The sequence below is a fragment of the Leptodactylus fuscus genome, unplaced genomic scaffold (assembly GCF_031893055.1).
Source record: "Leptodactylus fuscus isolate aLepFus1 unplaced genomic scaffold, aLepFus1.hap2 HAP2_SCAFFOLD_115, whole genome shotgun sequence".
In the NCBI taxonomy this organism is placed as follows: Eukaryota; Metazoa; Chordata; class Amphibia; order Anura; family Leptodactylidae; genus Leptodactylus; species Leptodactylus fuscus.
In genome coordinates, this window is record NW_027439978.1 from 186,355 (window position 1) to 198,695 (window position 12,341).

Consider the following 12,341-nt stretch of genomic DNA (forward strand, 5'->3'; position numbering starts at 1 on the left):
GACATAATACTGTGTGCAGGGGGCCACTATTGGGTATAATACTGTGTGCAGGGGCCACTATGGGGGATAATACTGTGTGCAGGGGCCACTATGGGACATAATACTGTGTGCAGGGGCCACTAAGGGACATAATACTGTGTGCAGGGGCCACTATGGGACATAATACTGTGTGCAGGGGCCACTAAGGGACATAATACTGTGTGCAGGGGCCACTAAGGGACATAATACTGTGTGCAGGGGGCCACTATTGGGTATAATACTGTGTGCAGGGGCCACTATGGGGGATAATACTGTGTGCAGGGGCCACTATGGGACATAATACTGAGTGCAGGAGTCACTATGGGACATAATACTGTGTGCAGGGGCCACTATGGGACATAATACTGAGTGCAGGAGTCACTATGGGACATAATACTGTGTGCAGGGGCCACTATGGGGTATAATACTGTGTGCAGGGGCCACTATGGGACATAATACTGTATGCAGGGGCCACTATGGGGGATAATACTGTGTGCAGGGGTCACTATGGGGTATAATACTGTGTGCAGGGGCCACTGAGGGACATAATACTGTGTGCAGGGGCCACTATGGGGGATAATACTGTGTGCAGGGGCCACTATGGGGGATAATACTGTGTGCAGGGGTCACTATGGGACATAATACTGTGTGCAGGGGCTACTATGGGGGATAATACTGTGTGCAGGGGCCACTATGGGACATAATACTGTGTGCAGGGGCCACTATGGGGGATAATACTGTGTGCAGGGGCCACTATGAGACATAATACTGTGTGCAGGGGCCACTATGGGGGATAATACTGTGTGCAGGGGCCACTATGAGACATAATACTGTGTGCAGGGGCCACTATGGGGGATAATACTGTGTGCAGGGGCCACTATGGGACATAATACTGTGTGCAGGGGCCACTATGGGGGATAATACTGTGTGCAGGGGCCACTATGGGACATAATACTGTGTGCAGGGGCTACTATGGGGGATAATACTGTGTGCAGGGGCCACTATGGGGGATAATACTGTGTGCAGGGGCCACTATGGGGGATAATACTGTGTACTGGGGTCACTATGGGGTATAATACTGTGTGCAGGGGCCACTATGGGACATAATACTGTGAGCAGGGGCCACTATGGGGGATAATACTGTGTGCAGGGGCCACTAAGGGACATAATACTGTGTGCAGGGGCCACTATGGGACATAATACTGTGTGCAGGGGCCACTATGGGACATAATACTGTGTGCAGGGGTCACTATGGGACATAATACTGTGTGCAGGGGCCACTATGAGACATAATACTGTGTGCAGGGGCCACTATGGGACATAATACTGTGTGCAGGGGCCACTATGGGACATAATACTGTGTGCAGGGGCCACTAAGGGACATAATACTGTGTGCAGGGGCCACTATGGGACATAATACTGTGTGCAGGGGCCACTATGGGGTATAATACTGTGTGAAGGGGCCACTATGGGACATAATACTGTGTGCAGGGGCCACTATTGGGTATAATACTGTGTGCAGGGGCCACTATGGGGGATAATACTGTGTGCAGGGGCCACTATGGGATATAATACTATGTGCAGGGGCCACTATGGGGGATAATACTGTGTGCAGGGGCCACTATGGGGCATAATACTGTGTGCAGGGGCCACTATAGGGTATATTACTGTGTGTAGGGGCCACTAAGGGACATAATACTGTGTGCAGGGTCCACTATGGGACATAATACTGTGTGCAGGGGCCACTATGGGGTATAATACTGTGTGCAGGGGCCACTATGGGGTATAATACTGTGTGCAGGGGCCACTATGGGACATAATACTGTGTGCAGGGACCACTATGGGACATAATACTGTGTGCAGGGGCCACTATGGGACATAATACTGTGTGCAGGGGCCACTATTGGGTATAATACTGTGTGCAGGGGCCACTATGGGGTATAATACTGTGTGCAGGGGCCACTATGGGACATAATACTGTGTGCAGGGGCCACTATGCGACATAATACTGTGTGCAGGGGCCACTATTGGGTATAATACTGTGTGCAGGGGCCACTATGGGACATAATACTGTGTGCAGGGGCCACTATGGGACATAATACTGTGTGCAGGGGCCACTATGGGACATAATACTGTGTGCAGGGGCCACTATGGGGCATAATACTGTGTGCAGGAGCCACTATGGGGCATAATACTGTGTGCAGGGGCCACTATAGGGTATATTACTGTGTGTAGGGGCCACTAAGGGACATAATACTGTGTGCAGGGGCCACTATGGGACATAATACTGTGTGCAGGGGCCACTATGGGGTATAATACTGTGTGCAGGGGCCACTATGGGACATAATACTGTGTGCAGGGGCCACTATGGGGTATAATACTGTGTGCAGGGGCCACTATGGGACATAATACTGCGTGCAGGGGCCACTATGGGACATAATACTGTGTGCAGGTGTCACTATGGGACATAATACTGTGTGCAGGGGCCACTATGGGACATAATACTGTGTGCAGGGGCCACTATGGGACATAATACTGTGTGCAGGGGCCACTATGGGACATAATACTGTGTGCAGGGGCCACTATGGGACATAATACTGTGTACAGGGGCCACTATGGGGTATAATACTGTGTGCAGGGGCCACTATGGGACATAATACTGTGTGCAGGGGCCACTATTGGGTATAATACTGTGTGCAGGGGCCACTATGGGACATAATACTGTGTGCAGGGGTCACTAAGGGACATAATACTGTGTGCAGGGGCCACTATGGGACATAATACTGTGTGCAGGGGCCACTATGGGGGATAATACTGTGTGCAGGGGCCACTATGGGGGATAATACTGTGTGCAGGGGCCACTATTGGGTATAATACTGTGTGCAGGGGCCACTAAGGGACATAATACTGTGTGCAGGGGCCACTATGGGGTATAATACTGTGTGCAGGGGCCACTATGGGACATAATACTGTGTGCAGGGGCCACTATGGAGGATAATACTGTGTGCAGGGGCCACTATGGAGGATAATACTGTGTGCAGGGGCCACTATGGGACATAATACTGTGTGCAGGGGCCACTGAGGGACATAATACTGTGTGCAGGGGCCACTATGGGACATAATACTGTGTGCAGGGGCCACTATGGAGGATAATACTGTGTGCAGGGGCCACTATGGGACATAATACTGTGTGCAGGGGCCACTATGGGACATAATAGAGCGCGCAGGAATGCGTAGGAGGGACTCGGTCGAGATCTTCGGTGTCGGGGGGGCCCCATGTCAAAAGTTCGCCACGGGGCCCCGCCATTCCTAGTTACGCCACTGAATGACATGTATACGGCTTCCAGTAGCTGAATCCCCAGAGATCGGACCCCCAGTGATCTGACACTAATAACTTGGGCTCAGACATCCCCTTTAAAGCCGGACACTTCCATGAAGCCCACCCATCATCTGATCATGTAAAGGAACCCCTAGTGGGAGATAAGACATTTCTGAAGGGGTTAATAATGGAAAGATGATATCTCGGGGTGCACGGATCAGATGACTTGCATAGACTTAGACCCCCCTCGGAGACCCCCTGACGCCGGGCCGTGGTCCTGGAGACACTTCCATCGCTTCCTCTGATGATGGCGTCCTGCAATGTGAATGTGTTTTGATCTATTATACAATAAGAGGATTTGATTTCCTATAGATCCAGAGTTGTCCCCTCTACATCCACCCCATGAAGGGCTCTCGGAGGGAAAACATGTCCCTGACACGATGATTTATGGCCTTGCAGTGGCTTATAGTAATTGAGTCGGGGGTTGGGTCTTTTCTATTATTCAGTGGGGGAGGGGGGCATCTAATACAATGGGCACGCCAAGTTTTCTGAGAAATCGATCACATTAAGATGGAAATGAATAAATTAGAGTAAATAATTATTGTGCCGCGTGAAGACCGACAGACGGTATTTTTAGCACAATGTTACATTGACGACCTTTCCGGAACGTTCCGGAGGAAATCAGGCTGGAAAATGGATGAAATTGTGTTTTTTGCTCGCGCCCCATAATGCATCACTCCCTACTTCCTGGGAGGGGCTTAGGTGTCACATGATTCTGTACCGGCCCAGTGGCATCTAATTCGGTAACAGGAAATAAGAGAACAATATAGAAACATAAGATTATGGAGGTACAAGCCATCAGGGGGGCAACTCCAGGGGCCTGGGGGGCATTTGCCAGATAACGGGTTACCAGGAGAGTCAACAACAGGCCGCTCTGCCTTGGGCCGGGTGCTGACGGGCAATGGAAGGGCAATGATTTCTGGTAACATGTGGAAACCATTCTGTTACTGTCCATGGAAGGAACCCTCCAATTGCAACATAGTACAAATCATGTAGTACTGACTAACAGAGAGGAACTTTACCCAAATGTTTGCTAACCTAGGCGACTACCACTACTGGTACTCAAGTGGTCACCATTAAAGGAAGCCTGGGTCAGCTGAGGGGCAAGAAGGCATCGGTATATGTAGAAGTGGAGTATTGGGCATCATAAGGCGTCTTCTCTGGAGCTCAATGGACATTATGAGGTTCTTCTTGAGGTTCCCAAATCCCAAACTTTTTTCCTCGTAGACCACTTCCAAAATGTTACTGGTTTCGGTGGACCCTCTGCTGCTACATTGCTACCCTATTCCTAAAACTCGTGTGAAGATTAGATCTAACGTAGACCCCCGTTGAGTCTCTGGTTGACCCCTGGGGGTCCACCTGGACCACATTGGGAATCACTGATCTAAAGCCATGTCCTCCCCTGGTCCCTGAGGCTTCACTTGTAGATTTTAGGCTCCCAAATTTGCAGCTGCGAATAGATAAAGCCGTTGATCTCAGAATTAGAGGAACTTACTACCCGGGATGGAATCCTATCACTTACCAAACTAGGACAAGAGACAACCGGGTAGGAATGATCGCCCACCACTAATGGTCCTATCAGATAGGAGTAGGACAGGTCTTTAATATGCAATAATTGGCCCATCGGGTTATTGTAAAGGGTTAATATCCGCGTCTGCTGAATGTAGTCTGATGATTGACAGACAGGAAACATTTCTTCTCATTTGCATAACGAGGCTCGCTGGCCGGACGCCCACCACCTGATTGGCCTAAGTGGGGAGGCGCGGCTTGATTATATTATGACCCCACACTGCATGGAGAGGAGAATCCATACAAAGCCATTGAGGGATGTGTTGCGATGGGTTTGTGTCACTCAGGCGCCAAATCTCATACATCAGTCATTACCTTCATCTGGAAAATTGGCATCGGCTCTGGCAGATGTTCTAGATCTGATGAGACTCCTATTAGAGGGTTTATGGCCCGGTAATAAGGAAATATACTCAGACCTCGCTCTCCAACAGCGTATCCCTCGTATTCTGCAAGACTTACGTCCATGTATACGTGAAGGAACTTACGGTGCTGAGTCTCCTAGTGTAACTGAGGTTTGCTACAACGTTACTTTGATGTTCTGTAGAACCTGCTGAAGAATTTCTTGGAAGACGATTGCAGGCCTTTTAGGGTTGAGGTTTAAGTTTTAGATTAGATGAGAGATAGAAAATGCCAGAGAAGTCCTGGCTCTTGTCAAGGTCATGGCGGAGACCGGTCAGATAAACATTAGCAGAAGCTTCAGGTAGGCGAAGAGAACGAAAAATATTCAGGATGCTTTTAATGGTTTTTAGGCACTGAGAAAAAATCCACCAAAACCCAACGAGATCACCGGCTTGTCTCATCGCCTTGTGAGGCTTTGTAGATCCAGTGTTAGTACAATAGATAAATGGGTCAGAACATGGAAGAATAACACTGAAGATTAACATGAAGAATAACACTGAAGATTTGTAGACAGGACTAAATTAGGATATTACGCAGAATATTTAGCATTGGGAAGGTGAAAGGGCAAGACAATAGAATGGTCAGAAGTCAAGAACAATTCGAGCCTGGTCAACAGGTCAGTACTCACAGTAGAGTACAAGACTTACATGGAAGGCTAATGGATCATATGGAAGGCTCATGGGGTCATATGGAAGGCTCATGGGGTCATATGGGAGGCTCATGGAGTCACATGGAAGGCTCATGAGACCATATGGAAGGCTCATGGATCATATGGAAGGCTCATGGGGTCATATGGAAGGCTCATGGGGTCATATGGAAGGCTCATGGGGTCATATGGGAGGCTCATGGGGTCATATTGAAGGCTCATGGAGTCATATGGAAGGCTCATGGATCAGATTGAAGGCTCATGGGGTCATATGGGAGGCTCATGGGATCATATGAAAGGCTCATGGATCATATGGAAGGCTCATGGGGTCATATGGGAGGCTCATGGGATCATATGGAAGGCTCATGGATCATATGGAAGGCTCATGGGGTCATATGGAAGGCTCATGGGGTCATATGAAAGGCTCATGGATCACATGGAAGGCTCATGGATCATATGGAAGGCTCATGGAGTCATATGGGAGGCTCATGGGATCATATGGAAGGCTAATGGATCATATGGAAGGCTCATGGGATCATATGGAAGACTCATGGGGACATATGGAAGGCTAATGGATCATATGGAAGGCTCATGGGATCATATGGGAGGCTCATGGGATCATATGGAAGACTCATGGGGACATATGGAAGGCTAATGGATCATATGGAAGGCTCATGGGTACATATGGAAGGCTCATAGAGTCATATGGAAGGCTAATGGATCATATGGAAGGCTCATGGGAACATATGGAAGGGTAATGGATCATATGGAAGGTTCATGGAGTCATATGGAAGGCTAATGGATCATATGGAAGGCTCATGGGGACATATGGAAGGCTAATGGATCATATGAAAGGCTCATGGAGTCATATGGAAGGCTAATGGATCATATGGAAGACTCATGGGGACATATGGAAGGCTAATGGATCATATGGAAGGCTAATGGATCATATGGAAGGCTAATGGATCATATGAAAGGCTCATTGAGTCATATGGAAGGCTAATGGATCATATGGAAGACTCATGGGAACATATGGAAGGCTAATGGATCATATGGAAGGTTCATGGAGTCATATGGAAGGCTAATGGATCATATGGAAGGCTAATGGATCATATGGAAGACTCATGGGGACATATGGAAGGCTAATGGATCATATGGAAGGCTAATGGATCATATGGAAGGCTAATGGATCATATGGAAGGCTCATTGAGTCATATGGAAGGCTAATGGATCATATGAAAGGCTCATGGAGTCATATGGAAGGCTAATGGATCATATGGAAGACTCATGGGGACATATGGAAGGCTAATGGATCATATGGAAGGCTAATGGATCATATGGAAGGCTAATGGATCATATGGAAGGCTCATGGAGTCATATGGAAGGCTAATGGATCATATGGAAGGCTAATGGATCATATGGAAGGCTAATGGATCATATGGAAGGCTCATGGAGTCATATGGAAGGCTAATGGATCATATGGAAGGCTAATGGATCATATGGAAGGCTAATGGATCATATGGAAGGCTCATGGATCATATGGAAGGCTAATGTATCATATGGAAGGCTCATGGGGTCATATGGAAGGCTAATGGATCATATGGAAGGCTCATGGGGTCATATGGAAGGCTAATGGATTATATGGAAGGCTAATGGATCATATGGAAGGCTCATTGGATTGTATTCCTAGGCCCACCATCACTTGGCCTCCTTGATGATGATCCTGCCCATCCTATAATGCTTATGTGTCTCTCTTTTGAAGTCTTAGACTCTCTGGCTTGGTTCTTCCTCCATGACTCCAGTAGGCTCTATAACTCTTCTAGGAGAGACCATTATGTACATGGAGCGAGGTCCTCTAGTGAGGGGTCACACTTAGAGTTGGGGGTTACACTACACATAATATGACCTGGGCTTAGCTTCCACCTGCTTTAGCTTTGGTTGATCAGGAGGCCAATTCTTCGGCTTCAGCTCAGCCTTGAGGATTCTCTTCTGATGATTGTGGAGATCCCGGTGTTGAGATATCTTATGGACGATGTAAGTTCTGGTCCCTGGACCTACAATACAGACCTGCCAATCCCACCCAACACCCCCTGCCCATGTTCACAGTGACTGACGGTGTGAGCAGCATTTACTGTCTCGGCACAAAATCGCTGCTGTGGTCGAGATCTGCGGCCGGGGCCCAATCTACTAACCCAAACAAGAACATGGCCAGCGGTATTTATATAAGTATATCTGCAATCACACCAAAGACTAGCACGACCGTCAGATCCTGTACAAACCCTAAAATACAGAGACGCTATTTAGTGGACACCTGGGGAGCGAAACGCAACGGAAAACTGTCACATTTATCAAAATTGCTCTTCCCTTCTCTGATTTTATAACTTTTTGGATAATTTCCTGTCCGACAGATTTACTAGACTTATAATTCTCTATGTTTATACAGAGAAGGAAATGACACAACGCGAAGGAACGAGTCTGACTGAGAGCGATTACTGTCAAGTGCCCAAAACGCGCTGCCATTATTTATTCACCATCTCCTCTAAAGACAAGATTGCCGGAAGAAAGCGAAAATCTTCTCTCACATTACAGCAATAATATAAGAGGCGCAAAAACCGGAAAACACAAATGTATTCACCAATAAATAATACTCACATACCGGAACATGATATAGAAGTTATATCATAGTACATAGGAGCAGTATTATAGTAGTTATATCATAGTACATAGGAGGTATTATAGTAGTTATATTCTTGTACATAGGAGTAGTATTATAGTAGTTATATTCTTGTACATAGGAGCAGTATTATAGTAGTTATATTCTTGTACATAGGAGGTAGTATTATAGTAGTTATATTCTTGTACATAGGAGCAGTATTATAGTAGTTATATTCTTGTACATAGGAGCAGTATTATAGTAGTTATATTCTTGTACATAGGAGCAGTATTATAGTAGTTATATTCTTGTATATAGGAGGTAGTATTATAGTAGTTATATTCTTGTACTTAGGAGCAGTATTATAGTAGTTATATTCTTGTATATAGGAGCAGTATTATAGTAGTTATATTCTTGTACATAGGAGTAGTATTATAGTAGTTATATCATAGTACATAGGAGGTATTATAGTAGATATATTCTTGTACTTAGGAGCAGTATTATAGTAGTTATATTCTTATACATAGGAGTAGTATTAAAGTAGTTATATTCTTGTATATAGGAGCAGTATTATAGTAGTTATATTCTTGTACATAGGAGTAGTATTATAGTAGTTATATTCTTGTATATAGGAGTAGTATTATAGTAGTTATATTCTTGTACATAGGAGTAGTATTATAGTAGTTATATTCTTGTATATAGGAGCAGTATTATAGTAGTTATATTCTTGTACATAGGAGTAGTATTATAGTAGTTATATTCTTGTATATAGGAGGTAGTATTATAGTAGTTATATTCTTGTACATAGGAGTAGTATTATAGTAGTTATATTCTTGTACATAGGAGGTAGTATTATAGTAGTTATATTCTTGTACATAGGGGCAGTATTATAGTAGTTATATTCTTGTACATAGGAGTAGTATTATAGTAGTTATATTCTTGTACATAGGAGTAGTATTATAGTAGTTATATTCTTGTACATAGGAGTAGTATTATAGTAGTTATATTCTTATACATAGGGGCAGTATTATAGTAGTTATATTCTTGTACATAGGAGTAGTATTATAGTAGTTATATTCTTGTACATAGGAGTAGTATTATAGTAGTTATATTCTTGTACATAGGAGGTAGCATTATAGTAGTTATATTCTTGTACATAGGAGCAGTATTATAGTAGTTATATTCTTGTACATAGCGGCAGTATTATAGTAGTTATATTCTTGTACATAGGAGCAGTATTATAGTAGTTATCTTCTTGTACATAGGAGTAGTATTATAGTAGTTATATTCTTGTACATAGGAGGTAGTATTATAGTAGTTATATTCTTGTACATAGCGGCAGTATTATAGTAGTTATATTCTTATACATAGGAGTAGTATTATAGTAGTTATATTCTTGTACATAGGAGGTAGTATTATAGTAGTTATATTCTTGTACATATGAGGCAGTATTATAGTAGTTATATTCTTGTACATAGGAGTAGTAATATAGTAGTTATATTCTTGTATATAGGAGGTAGTATTATAGTAGTTATATTCTTGTACATAGGAGGTAGTATTATAGTAGTTATATTCTTGTACATAGCGGCAGTATTATAGTAGTTATATTCTTGTACATAGGAGTAGTATTATAGTAGTTATATTTTTGTACATAGGAGTAGTATTATAGTAGTTATATTCTTGTACATAGGAGGTAGTATTATAGTAGTTATATTCTTGTACATAGCGGCAGTATTATAGTAGTTATATTCTTATATATAGGAGTAGTATTATAGTAGTTATATTCTTGTACATAGGAATAGTATTATAGTAGTTATATTCTTGTACATAGAAGTAGTATTATAGTAGTTATATTCTTGTACATAGGAGGTAGTATTATAGTAGTTATATTCTTGTACATAGGAGTAGTATTATAGTAGTTATATTCTTGTACATAGGAGGTAGTATTATAGTCGTTATATTCTTGTACATAGGAGTAGTATTATAGTAGTTATATTCTTGTACATAGGAGTAGTATTATAGTAGTTATATTCTTGTACATAGGAGGTAGTATTATAGTAGTTATATTCTTGTACATAGGAGTAGTATTATAGTAGTTATATTCTTGTACATAGAAGTAGTATTATAGTAGTTATATTCTTGTACATAGGAGGTAGTATTATAGTAGTTATATTCTTGTACATAGCGGCAGTATTATAGTAGTTATATTCTTGTACATAGGAGCAGTATTATAGTAGTTATATTCTTGTACATAGGAGTAGTATTATAGTAGTTATATTCTTGTACATAGGAGCAGTATTATAGTAGTTATATTCTTGTACATAGGAGGTAGTGTTATAGTAGTTATATTCTTGTACATAGCAGTAGTATTATAGTAGTTATATTCTTGTATATAGGAGGTAGTATTATAGTAGTTATATTCTTGTACATAGGAGGTAGTATTATAGTAGTTATATTCTTATACATAGGGGCAGTATTATAGTAGTTATATTCTTGTACATAGGAATAGTATTATAGTAGTTATATTCTTGTACATAGGAGTAGTATTATAGTAGTTATATTCTTGTACATAGGAGTAGTATTATAGTAGTTATATTCTTATACATAGGGGCAGTATTATAGTAGTTATATTCTTGTACATAGGAATAGTATTATAGTAGTTATATTCTTGTACATAGGAGTAGTATTATAGTAGTTATATTCTTGTACATAGGAGTAGTATTATAGTAGTTATATTCTTGTACATAGGAGTAGTATTATAGTAGTTATATTCTTGTACATAGGATGTAGTATTATAGTCGTTATATTCTTGTACATAGGAGCAGTATTATAGTAGTTATATTCTTGTACATAGGAGGTAGTATTATAGTAGTTATATTCTTGTACATAGGAATAGTATTATAGTAGTTATATTCTTGTACATAGGAGTAGTATTATAGTAGTTATATTCTTGTACATAGGAGTAGTATTATAGTAGTTATATTCTTGTACATAGGAGTAGTATTATAGTAGTTATATTCTTGTACATAGGAGTAGTATTATAGTAGTTATATTGTTGTACATAGGAGCAGTATTATAGTAGTTATATTCTTGTACATAGGTGTAGTATTATAGTAGTTATATTCTTGTACATAGGAGGTAGTGTTATAGTAGTTATATTCTTGTACATAGGAGGTAGTATTATAGTAGTTATATTCTTGTACATAGGAGGTAGTATTATAGTAGTTATATTCTTGTACATAGGAGGTAGTATTATAGTAGTTATATTCTTGTACATAGGAGGTAGTGTTATAGTAGTTATATTCTTGTACATAGCAGTAGTATTATAGTAGTTATATTCTTGTATATAGGAGGTAGTATTATAGTAGTTATATTCTTGTACATAGGAGCAGTATTATAGTAGTTATATTCTTGTACATAGGAGTAGTATTATAGTAGTTATATTCTTGTACATAGGAGCAGTATTATAGTAGTTATATTCTTGTACATAGGAGCAGTATTATAGTAGTTATATTCTTGTACATAGGAGCAGTATTATAGTAGTTATATTCTTGTACATAGGAGTAGTATTATAGTAGTTATATTCTTGTACATAGGAGCAGTATTATAGTAGTTATATTCTTGTACATAGGAGTAGTATTATAGTAGTTATATTCTTGTACATAGGAGCAGTATTA